Source organism: Poromitra crassiceps (genome assembly GCF_964638095.1).
Source record: "Poromitra crassiceps genome assembly, chromosome: 15".
Taxonomy (NCBI): Eukaryota; Metazoa; Chordata; class Actinopteri; order Beryciformes; family Melamphaidae; genus Poromitra; species Poromitra crassiceps.
Window position 1 is genome coordinate 33,685,920 of NC_139634.1, and position 11,607 is coordinate 33,697,526.

The window sequence follows — 11,607 nt, forward strand, 5'->3', positions numbered from 1 at the left end:
CAGTAGACAACTGCATAGATCTAACATGGAGTTGCGATCGTAGAGGTATTATTGTTTTGGTATTAGTGCCAGCTGAGATAATCCGAAATAGTGACAGCAAGAAATGTAATACCCTTTACCATCTCAACCTCTGTGCCATTTTTGACCACAACAATCACACACACAAAAAACTACTCCATGAAATACTGAGGAGACTGATAAGCTCTAAAGAGATTCATCTTAATAAATACTTGTTTTCCCTTACTAACTAGATATAATATATGGTCCTGCATCATCGAACATTTGATATGTAATGAAGTATCCAAGCTTTTTTGTTTTGTTACAGATAGCACCTGCACTGGCAGATAAAAAACTGGGAGATAAAACACTGCGAAAAAATAGGTCCTCATCCCCTTTTGTTCTACATATCATAACACTTTTTCAACCAGAAAATACATTCAGCATATGTTGAAACCTGTAAAACCTAGCACTGCATGTAAAAACTTCATACACTTTTTAAGGTATTCCAGTACTTGATTTTTTTTCCCTTCACAAAAACCAAGTACTTCAGGCACCTTGGCAGAACCCTGAAAAACACAACTACATACATACATACATACATACATACATACATACATACATACATACATAAATTGGCAGTGCTTAAATTGGGACTAGGACAAATGAGGGCTTGTACCTGTTGGGTATTCCTTTAAAACTGGGAAATCAGAATCTGACGGTTCAAAGGTCATGAGTTCTAACGGTGACGTCACCAGTGCTCGCATTTTCTCTCCCAAACTCGTACGAGCCTCAGCAGCCCCGACCTCAAAAATCCAAGATGGCTGCTCCATGCATCAACAGTAGTTAAAATCATAGTTAATATTGTTTATTAGCACTTCTGTCTTTTTTGTGTCTGATCTGTGTGGACATGTTGCTGCAGTGTTTGTATGTGCAAAATACCATGAAAGGCATTGTTATCAACTGTTTTTGCCAACAATGGCTATCCTGACTAGAGCTAGGCCAGTTTAAATGGAACGACGACAACTCGGCTGTGACATCACTCAACCGTGAAACCCTTACTCCCAGTTTTAAAGGAACGGGCCATTAGACTACTGTAGGTCCACCATTCCATGTCGAGCTCTACTAGCAGCATTTTGTTTAGCTTGGTCGCAGCCATCCGACAAGGCAATGCAAGCAGTGGAGCATCTTTCAGTGCTGGTAGGAATCATTTCTTTGATAGCTGACACCCGATGGCTGTATCAGAGCAGGGCCGGCCATTGTCTATGCAGTGGTGACCAATTTGGGGCGCTCTGTTTGTTTTGGCCCGCCACGGATTTGGGAAAAAAAATGATTTTCTTTCTTTTTTTACCGATTTTTTATCCAGAGTGCAACTCGGGCAAGTTATCAGATATCTGCACTGATTGCAAAGGGTGGACGAGCTTTTTCATGTGGTGACTTTGTGAAACAGTGTCTGAATGTGGCTGCGGATACTGTGTTCACTCCTGAGATTGCATCCCTGCAAATTGTCATGGCAAATTGTTTACAAAAGATGGACAATAAAGCTGATTTTCAAAGTACCTTGAGGATTTTTCAAGTTGTGAATTACCGGTAAGTCAAATTTCTCTCTTGATTAGAAAGGTGGAAAATACAACTGTTTTTAACTGGGTGTTTACTGATTAAATGTTTAAGCTCCCCACAAATGCAATGTTTTTTTAAATATATATAACCAATTGCAAATTATTACAATTACCAAACAGATAAAAAGTAGATTATTATATTGAAATGTTATTTTAGATTTAGAATGTTAATTTTCTATTTTAATGTAATTCCACAACGTTTATTTTTGGCCCTCGGCCCTCCACCCAGATTGAGTTTTGGCCCTTCATGGGAAAGAATTTGGGCACCCCTGGTCTATGTGAACAACACCCATGTACTTGGATGAGCGTACGTGAGCAATAGTCACGGATAACCACTGGCGAGTAGTCACCAGTGGAATCAAAAACTATCTCTTCTGTTTTCTTGGCGGTTGGCGTTGACAAGGAGATGGTGGATAAAATAAGATAACACTTCATTGATTTCATTGATGCCCTTGGAGAAATTCAGGTGCCAAAGAAGTATAGAATGACAATTGTGATTGGCTCAGACAGGGTCATGTTCATGCTGAACTGTTGGGTGCAGTTAGTGTAGTGAGCTAGAGCAGTTCTACCACTTGATGGTGAAGGGGTAGACTTGTGGTGAATGATGTTACTTGCAGTGCCCTGCTCCTCACACCTCTGCTCTGCTTGCCTCCACCTTTCCTCGTAACTCCCGAAACTCCTCGAAACTGAAAAACAGTGACATTGTAGTGAGGAGGTGGGTATAGCACAACACGTCTCAGTATACAGGATTTTGTTAATACAGTATGGTAAATGGGATGATATGGGGTTAAATGTCAATTCAAAGTTGAGGAGCTGAAATGTGTGACTTACTCGTCCCTCCACAGCAGCAGCAGCAGCACACCAACCCAATTAAGGCAGCAACAAGGACAACAACAAGGGCAATGACGCCAATGATGCAACAATGCCAATGTTACTGCTTATACCAGCTGAAAGTTAATAAGCAATAAGCAAGATGTTTAAAGTTAGGCTCAAGGTGCTGCTCTGTAGTGTATTTTTTTCTCCCAAGATAACGTTTCCAAATTTTTGTGAGGGTGAAATTAAATTAAATTACATGAAATGGTATGAAATTAAAGACGTACATTGTCATTGGTTGGACTCGGTAAAGAATCTGTACTTACCTGTGCCAGATTTATCTGGCTTGTTTGTCGGTTTCAACGGACGTGCTGTCAAAGCCCTGGCAGCGTCTGGCCCCTTTGTCCTGTGCTCTACTGTTAGATTTGCAGAGACATAGACAGAAGTGAATAATGCTGTTGTGTTGACTGGAAAATGCGGAAATGCAACACAAATTATTAGCTTCACTGTGCACTGCTTACCAACATCTAGTTCAACGCAGCATTTCGGCAGGTAAGGAATTCGGCGAGAGCACCAATATTTCCCTTTATCTGCCAAACGTACGTTTAACAGTCTCAGGGAGTAGTTTCCTTGTTTCAGTTCTCCGTGAAAGACAGATGTTCTGCCATTGAACTGTGGTATCTGCCATTTGTCGAGTACGTCCTTTCCATAACGAAAAAGGTGAACAATGTTTGAAATGTTACCTCGATCCCACTGCATTATAATACGCGTCTCTTCTATCAAGGAGCAAGACACTTGGCACCCCAGTGTGATGTTCTGACCGACGGACGCCACTTCGGTCTCTGAACATGTCATCTCTGGCTTTCCTGCAGAAACAAATAGAGCAGGGGTACTCAATTAAAATTCATAGAGGTCCAGTTAGAGAAAATGTCCTCAAGCAAAGGTCCGGAACATTGTAATGTAGCTTGTGTTATGATTCAGTGCCATTGAACTAAGGCTACTTCAATGATTGCAGTAGCATAATGGTAGCCTGGGTAAACCCAGCCTCCACGTGACCTCTATGTGCTATCAGTCACGATTGGTTAGGGCCGTGACTGAAAATGGTGCCATGAATCATGTCTCATTTCATGATAGTGTATACCCAGGGGTGTAGTGTACACAAATATGTCAGTCATGGTCTGGGCTTATGGAGCTTTGTGATTTTACAGTACTTAGAAAATCGAAAAAACACCTTTTTCAATGTCAGAATTGAGAATTTGACTATCAATTTCTCCAAAATGATACAGTGAAAATGCTTCATTTGATGACAGTCTATAGGTATAGGGATAGACTGTGCCCAAATATGTCAGCCTTTGTCTGAACTTATGGACCAATGTGATTTTAAAGCCACTATGTAGGCTACATAGGCAAAACCACCAGACCACTTAAGACCAGAATCTCAGAACACAGATCCAACATCCGTAACAATGACATCAGAAGCCCAGTGGCTGTCCACTTCACACAAGCTTCTCACAATGTTTCTTCTCTTAGATATTCTGGCATTGAACTTGTTAAACACCCTGTACGTGGAGGTGACATCAACTCTCTACTACTTAAAAGAGAGGCCTTTTGGATTTTCACCCTGGACACTCGAGCCCCAAAAGGGCTGAACGAAGATTTTGACTTGCGGCCATTTTTGTAGTCATTTGTAGTCCTTTTGCAGGTGTGCTTGTAGGTGTGCTTTTGTGTGTGCTAATCTCATTATGTCCACATTGTAGTGAATATTGCTCTGTCTAGTATCTCTGTCCTGTGTCATTTTCTTCACAGCTGTGGTATCTTCATATACTTTTTTACTACTACCACAATTTCAAAGAGACCGCCTTGTAATAGTTCACATCACACATTTCATTATGACGGTTTATAGCTGAACAACACCCTAGTTTATGTGATATTCAAGTTGTTCTGAAAACTTCCATTATTACTTGTCCTTTGAGACAATTACGTTTTGATATTGCCAGTTGCCATTTGATTATGTGAACAAGTGCACTGTATGTTTAATTCTATGTATCACATGATGTGTCAGGTGACCCCTGCGAGGGTACTTAACACATTCAGTGCCAAGGACGTCTGTGGACGTCCTAAAAAAAAGTAACGAGGAGTGCCAAGGACGTCTGTGGACGTCCTAAAATCATAATTCATATTATTCCATAATTCTGCTGTTTAAGGTCGTACCTAGCCAGTGAGCATGAATCCCTTCAAGGGATCACACGGCGCCACCTTAAACATCGTCACAGGAGCTGCTCCACCCACCTCAGATCCTTTACTTTGTACAGGAGACAGCGGAGAAAGTGGAAACCGATGCATGCTTTCTGCCAGCGCCGTATATATTGCTCTGCCTACAGCGGAGAGTGGGCTCGGCTGCATCCGCGCTCACAACTGAGCTCTTATGCTTCTATCTATCTCCACACGATTTCCTAGAAAGGCAGCATCCGAAGCCGAACGGCCATGCCTTTTCGTTCAGTCGCGTTTGCCCATCAAGGAAATGATGCGCGCTGGGATCTGTCCGGGGCAAAAACGAGAAAACAAACTGTGCGTGTGGGAGGAGCCCGCAGCTCAGAGGTGGAGAAGGGAGAGGGGGGAGGGAGGGGGGGGGGGGGGGGGAGAGGTGTGTGTGTCACACAGGCTTCACAGAAACCACACCACACGCCACCACATCAGAAAACACCAGCCAGAGTCAGTGAATGTGGTCGAAATTAGAGTGCAAAAGGTATTCATAAAAGGGCCTATAACTTGGAAAGTAAAAAAAAACGACAGAAAACCATTGAAAGTGCACTTTTTTGAGAGGCTGTAATTTCATAATGGAACTGTCTAGAAACAAAATTTCTTCTTTGGAAGAAGCAGGAGTGTTCAATCTTTCATTAAAGTCCAGCCCCGTTAATATAGCCATAATAGAAAAAATTCTATAGCTGTTTTCAACTGAATGGAAGTGAATCTGGCACAGGCTCCAGACAATTTTACTGAAGCGCTGTGGCACTGAATGTGTTAAGGGGTGTGTCCCTACACTACATTCATGTCTGAGGAAGGGCTTTGCCCGAAACGTCACTTTTTTTTGTGGTCAAATAAATATTTGGGAGCAGCTGCCAGTGTGCGGACTCTATTTTTATTACTAAAGTTAGAGGTTACAGCATGACAATATTTTTTTGCCCCTGGCAACAATCTCTGGTTCCTCATGTGGCCCCCCAGGAAAAATGATTGCCCACCCCTGGTGTACATAACCCTAACCTACATAGAAACATAATTGAGATATTGGGCCAGGTGTATGAAAAATTATGTAACATTACTATTAGAAAGAAAAACTGCAATACCCATATTTTATCTCACTAATGTAATGTAGCTTGATAAGTATAGTTAACCAAAGTACTACGAGGGAATAATTTGTATATGACAAGCTTCTTGTGTCAAGTTATGTCAGATCAAACTCCAGAAATCAGAATCCAAAACGAAGGTAATAGCAGTTGATTTGCTGGTGTCCACCCGCTATGCCAACCTTAGGTTTAGGCGTGGGGGGTGGGAGAGGTTAGGTTTTTAGGGTTAGGGTCTGGGGGAGGTTAGGTTTAGGCGTGGGGGTGGGAGAGGTTAGGGTCAGGGTTAGGGTCTGGGGGAGGTTAGGTTTAGGCGCTGGGGGAGGTTAGGTTTCCCTTGGCAGGGAATTTCAATCTATTATTCAAAAATACTGGCACATTATAGAATCTGATCCAGCTCTCAAGTCCCTTGACACACCACTTCGAAACGTCTTTAAAGGAACACACTGCCCATTTTCAACCAGCTTTGTATCATTAGAACATCAGTAGTATATCAGAAAACTGTAAACGGTTTTGAAGTCTGTCATTTAATTTGACAGTTATTGAGTGTTAAAGTGTGGACCAGTGACATCACTGGTCCACACTAACTCAAATTAATAACTCATTAACTCAAATCAACTCTCAATAACTGTCAAACTAGATGAATGATGAATAGTTTGACAGTTATTGAGAGTTGATTTGAGTTAATGAGTTATTAATTTGAGTTAGTGTGGACCAGTGATGTCACTGGTCCACACTTTAACACGTTCACTGAATGTGTTAACACTCAATAACTATCAAATTAAATGACAGACTTCAAAACCGTTTACAGTGTTCTGATATACTACTGATGTTCTAATGATACTGTAGTGTTCCTGGCATTGATGAGGCAGAGGCTTCTTGCTGGTACAGGGTTCTTTATTCACAGTTAGTCATATTTACAACTCTCGGCGGTTGTCACGCTCATAGCTAGCAGCTTCTCTCTAGGCGGTATCTGGAGACTGCCCGCGCATGCTCAGTCTCCCCCGGAAGTCTCCCACAAGCATAGTGTTCCCCAGTAACACTCCCACACATCAGTTCCTATCTGTATTCGAGACACTACCATTGCTCACCACTGTATGTGTAACACTGATTCGCTACAATACAAAGCTGGTTGAAAATGGGCAGAGTGTTCCTTTAAGAGACCACCTAACTTAAGAAACCTGCTTGTGAGAGCCTACCTGAGCCTACCTCCCAGCCCCACTTCTTACAGTCTATCCCTCACGGTAACTACAGATGCGGCAACTGCACACAGTGTAACTTTACACACAAAGCCACCACTTTTATGGTATGGTATGGTGTTTATTCTTAATCCCCGAGGGGAAACATGGTTTGCCACCAGAGCGAGTACAGATACAAACAAGAAACAGTAACATACAGCACAATAACAATAATACAGTAGAGAGAGAGAGAGCCTCACAAAGCAAGGCTAGCAGTGTTCATTAAAGAATTTTACAGAAGCAGGAACAAAAGATCTTCTAAATCGCTCAGTAGAGCACCGAGGCATCAAAAGCCTATTGCTAAACGAACTGCGCAGGGCATTAAATACATTAAACAAAGGATGGCCTTCAAAAGAAAGAATAGAGTTCAGTTTTCTCCTTGTTCTCTTGGCTATAATCATCTCCAAGGAATCAGGGGGAAGGCCAATCACTGAGCCAGCTTTTTTAATCATTTTGTTTATCCTATTTCTGTCCATGACTGTGAGGCTGCCCCCCCAGCACAGCACAGCATAGAAAAGGACACTAGCTAATATACCTTGGTAGAACACATGAAGAAGTGACCTGCTGATGTCAAACGATCTAAGCTTCCTCAAGTGGAAAAGTCGAGACTGGGCCTTCTTGAACACAGAATCTGTGTTCTTCTTCCAGTCCAGCTTACTGTCCAGGTGGACACCGAGATACTTATAGGACTGGACTATTTCTACCTCCAACCCTTTAATTATGACAGGGGAGACTTCTGCCTTCTTCCTCCCAAAATCAATAACTAGCTCTTTGGTTTTTTCAACATTGAGCAGTAAAAAGTTGTCATCACACCAGGAAACAAATGAATCAATCTCCTTTTTATAGGCCCGATCGTCACCTTTGTTGATGAGACCAATAAGAGCAGTGTCATCAGAGAATTTCTGCATATGACACATGGCCTCACTATGTCTGCAGTCTGCAGTATAAAGAATAAAGAAAAAAGGAGCTAAAACTGTTCCTTGAGGGGCTCCAGTTTTTGTCCAGATGATATCTGATACAGTGTCGTCCAGCCTAACAAACTGAGGTCGAGGCACAAGATATCTCATGCACCAGGCGATGGTTGAATTATGCAATTTATATTTAATCAATTTATTTGCTAGAATATGAGGCTGGATAGTGTTGAAGGCGCTCGAAAAATCAAAGAACATTTCCCTAACAGAGCTGGCAGATGATTCAAGGTGACTATACATACGATGTAACATCAAAATAAGCGCATCATCAACTCCTACACTCTTCCTGTATGCAAATTGCAAGGGATCTAAATAAGGTGCCACCTGATCCCTGAGGTGGCCCAGCACAATCCTTTCAAAACACTTACTCATCCACATACAGGAAAACCCTTTAACATCAAAGGAGTGATAACATGTAAAAGTAATAATGTCATCTATATGCTCAAATGTCCATGGTCCATGTGGCCTCGCCTACATTATGTTGAATCTCATAAAGAAAGACAATTCAGGGAATAATGATTTTCCAATGGCTTCTGTGTCGAGACTGTGACATATTCAACAACAATCATTCAATACACTATGTGTGTTGTAATGTCGATCTAGTGTGGTAAAGTAAATGTGAGCACTCAAAATAAATCCTTTTGGGTTTACACTAGCCCAGTGTGACTCAGCAAAATCAACAAAGACAATCACTACAGCTAACTATGCACACCAACCTAACACCTGTTTGTCTGTGTTTGTTGTCGAATGGCCATATGATTTTAAGTCAAGACCGGTATTTTAATAGCCTAGGATTAGCCCTTTTCATAACGGTTTGCATTTCTAATGATGCTGACCAGTTTAGCATTAGCCAGAAATAGCATAGCATATTTACCTGCGTCATTGTCATCCGCGCTATGTTGAGCAGGCACGCCAGGCAGCAAAATCAGTAGCGTTAGGCATATTATAGTTAGCAGGATCGGGTTCGTTTTCGTCATCAAACTGGCCGAACGTGTTACTAAAAATAATTGTTGTTGAATGGTTTTAACCCTGAATACCGGTAGCTGAATAATGTTTGTCAATGGCGCTTGGGGTAACTGTCGCACATTGTGACGTCATCGGCAGTGGCCGATCTGCATTATGACATATGAAGCAAAGAGCCTGAGCCAAAGAACTTTTATGGAAAGAACTGACAGCTCCATATTGCCCCATTGCAACATCAGCGCCCAGCAGCCTCCGCCATTTTTTATTTTTGGAAGCGTGACAGCGCCAAAAGAACCTCGCACAGGCTCGCAGTGGTCAGCTGCGGTAGCGCGGGCCCCTATAATCAGCCTCTCTAAACAGTAACTCAACGGGAGAACACTCTAAATTTCGTGGATTCACATCTTTTCTGGGCGTACTGCAAATCTTGATTGAAGTGGTGTAGTGCAGGGATGTAAAACAACAACCATATTGTGGAAACTAAGCAAAAATTTTCGTTTTCTTTGTTTAGTTTTTTCAAGATAAATAGCTAATGCGGCTGTCGTCCACTCCGTCAGAAGTGCGTTGCCATGGTTTTAACCTCGGGTCCTTTGCATTTACTATTTATCTTGAAAAAACGAAAAGAAAAAAACGAAAAATTTTGCTTAGTTTCCACAATATGGTTGTTGTTTTACATCCCTGCACTACACCACTTCAATCAAGATTTACAGTACGCCCAGAAAAGATGTGAATCCCCGAAATTTAGAGTGTTCTCCCGTTGAGTTACTGTTTAGAGGAGAAGGGTCTAGCTGTAGTGGCCATTACAGGCAGTCTCTTTTTGAGTCCTATGCGGAAGTTGCCATACTCTCAAATGGCCAGTGGGGGGCGCAGCTTGTGTAACATCATCCCTGAACGTCCATTCAACTCTATGTGAAACGAGCCAACTTCTCTCTCGGTCTCTGTCTTAAATAAACACTTTACAAATGAGTTTATGGTCTGAAAAAACAATTTCAAGTATTTTTCATGCTCTCAAGGCTCCAGTTTTTTTAATTATAGCCCCATTTCGAGGAAAATAGGCGATATACTTCGGATATTGGGAAACAGTAATACCTCCGCCCGTTAGAGGCAGCAATGTGCCGCAAAGGCATCTAGTCTGCGAAAAGTACACGAATAAGAAAACCTAGCAAAACAAGGCTAGTATGGCTAGCAGATAGCAAGTCATACTTTAGCAAATTATCAGAAAATAGCGCTACTTTATGATATTTTAATAATGTTAGTAGACACACGTAACTGTATAGATGGCATACATGTAACGTGACGCTCATAACATGGCGGACCATTTAACGTTATCTAACGGTATGTAAAGTAGCCTAACGTTAAATGGTCTGTCCATGTTATACAGTAAGCGTCATAAGGTTATATGTTAACGGGACATAACATCACAAGTTTTTGCAGACTTGAATGCTGTTGGTCGTTTGTTCAATTTGCTTTTCTGTATGGTATTGGACATTTAAAAATGATACATACTTGTCTTGAGGCATCCGCCAAGCTCAGCAATTTGTTATCCTTATTTTAAAACATACTTTATCAGATCGATATAACTCAACATAGCCTAAGGTCTTGCACGAATATGTCTACTGGTAAATTAGGCATATATAGATAATCTACCAAGCAACACTTGATACAAATATAGGTAACCATTTCACAGCAGTACAGCCTACCATGGTGGAAAATTAACCATTCTTTAAGTTTGAATGATATCAAAATATATGTTGCATGGTGTAGCCTTTGTTTATGTCGAATTGTTACAGATAACCATATTTCAATAAATATAAATAATTTGTTGATTTGAAGCAGTCGGTTGGCTCCATCTTCATTCTTCTTCCTGGTCATTTGGTCGAAGCTGGTTCACTCGACATCAAATATCTTTATATCACATCTTATTAACAACCTGCCTGCTCTGACCAGACAACTATAATGGGCTCGTTCTATGAGATTTGGGGTACATTCGGGTACATGATTTACTTAGCACATAGCCTACACAACAAGGTTCTTTGTTGGCAATGTTTATTGACAAAAACACACTGGCAGATACATACCAAATGGCTCAAAGTAAATCTATCAAAAGTCTCAAATCTGTCAGCATTTAGCTTATGTTATTGCAATATCTTAGGTTGAACAACTGATGATCAGCAATATTCTCACAGTAATATGCACATGGGAATCAAAACGTAGCATTCATTTTCACAAATAATTTGACCAAGGGACAATGTGCCTCTGTTCTGTTGTGCTGTTCCTGCTCCACCATGGTACTCCGACGGCCATCCCTTGAAGAAACAAACGACACCGTGTTATATTTAATTACTATAACATAACGCCACCAAATTTCAGTTAAAGTAGGCTATAACGGTGCTCACACGTTAGCACACGATGCTAATCGAGCTAGCGTTAGCTTACAAACATGAGCATCACTCAAACAGTCCAACGAGTCCAACATAGCAGAGCACCAAGTGCGCGACCAAATCCACCTCAGTTATCAATTTTAGAGTTTGCCCAGAGATAAGTATAATAGCAGTTTACCTTGTGGAGGCTTAGCAGCAGCTAGCAGGCTGGAGACTCACACCAGGCACAATGCACCAGGATCACACCACACCATGGTCTCTTGGCCAGGCCCCGGACAAGACGGTGG

At 41.5% G+C, this 11,607-nt stretch overlaps 1 long non-coding RNA gene across 1 annotated transcript; it reads right to left on the reverse strand.

The window, feature by feature from the left end:
• Positions 1–2,451: 2,451 nt before the first annotated feature.
• Positions 2,452–9,029, reverse strand: LOC310789648. Its single transcript, XR_014553352.1, has 4 exons — positions 8,854–9,029; positions 2,951–3,295; positions 2,756–2,845; positions 2,452–2,563 (listed from the first exon to the last, which is right to left on the reverse strand). It is a non-coding gene; the product is annotated as an uncharacterized lncRNA (long non-coding RNA).
• Between the last annotated feature and the right edge of the window lie 2,578 nt (positions 9,030–11,607).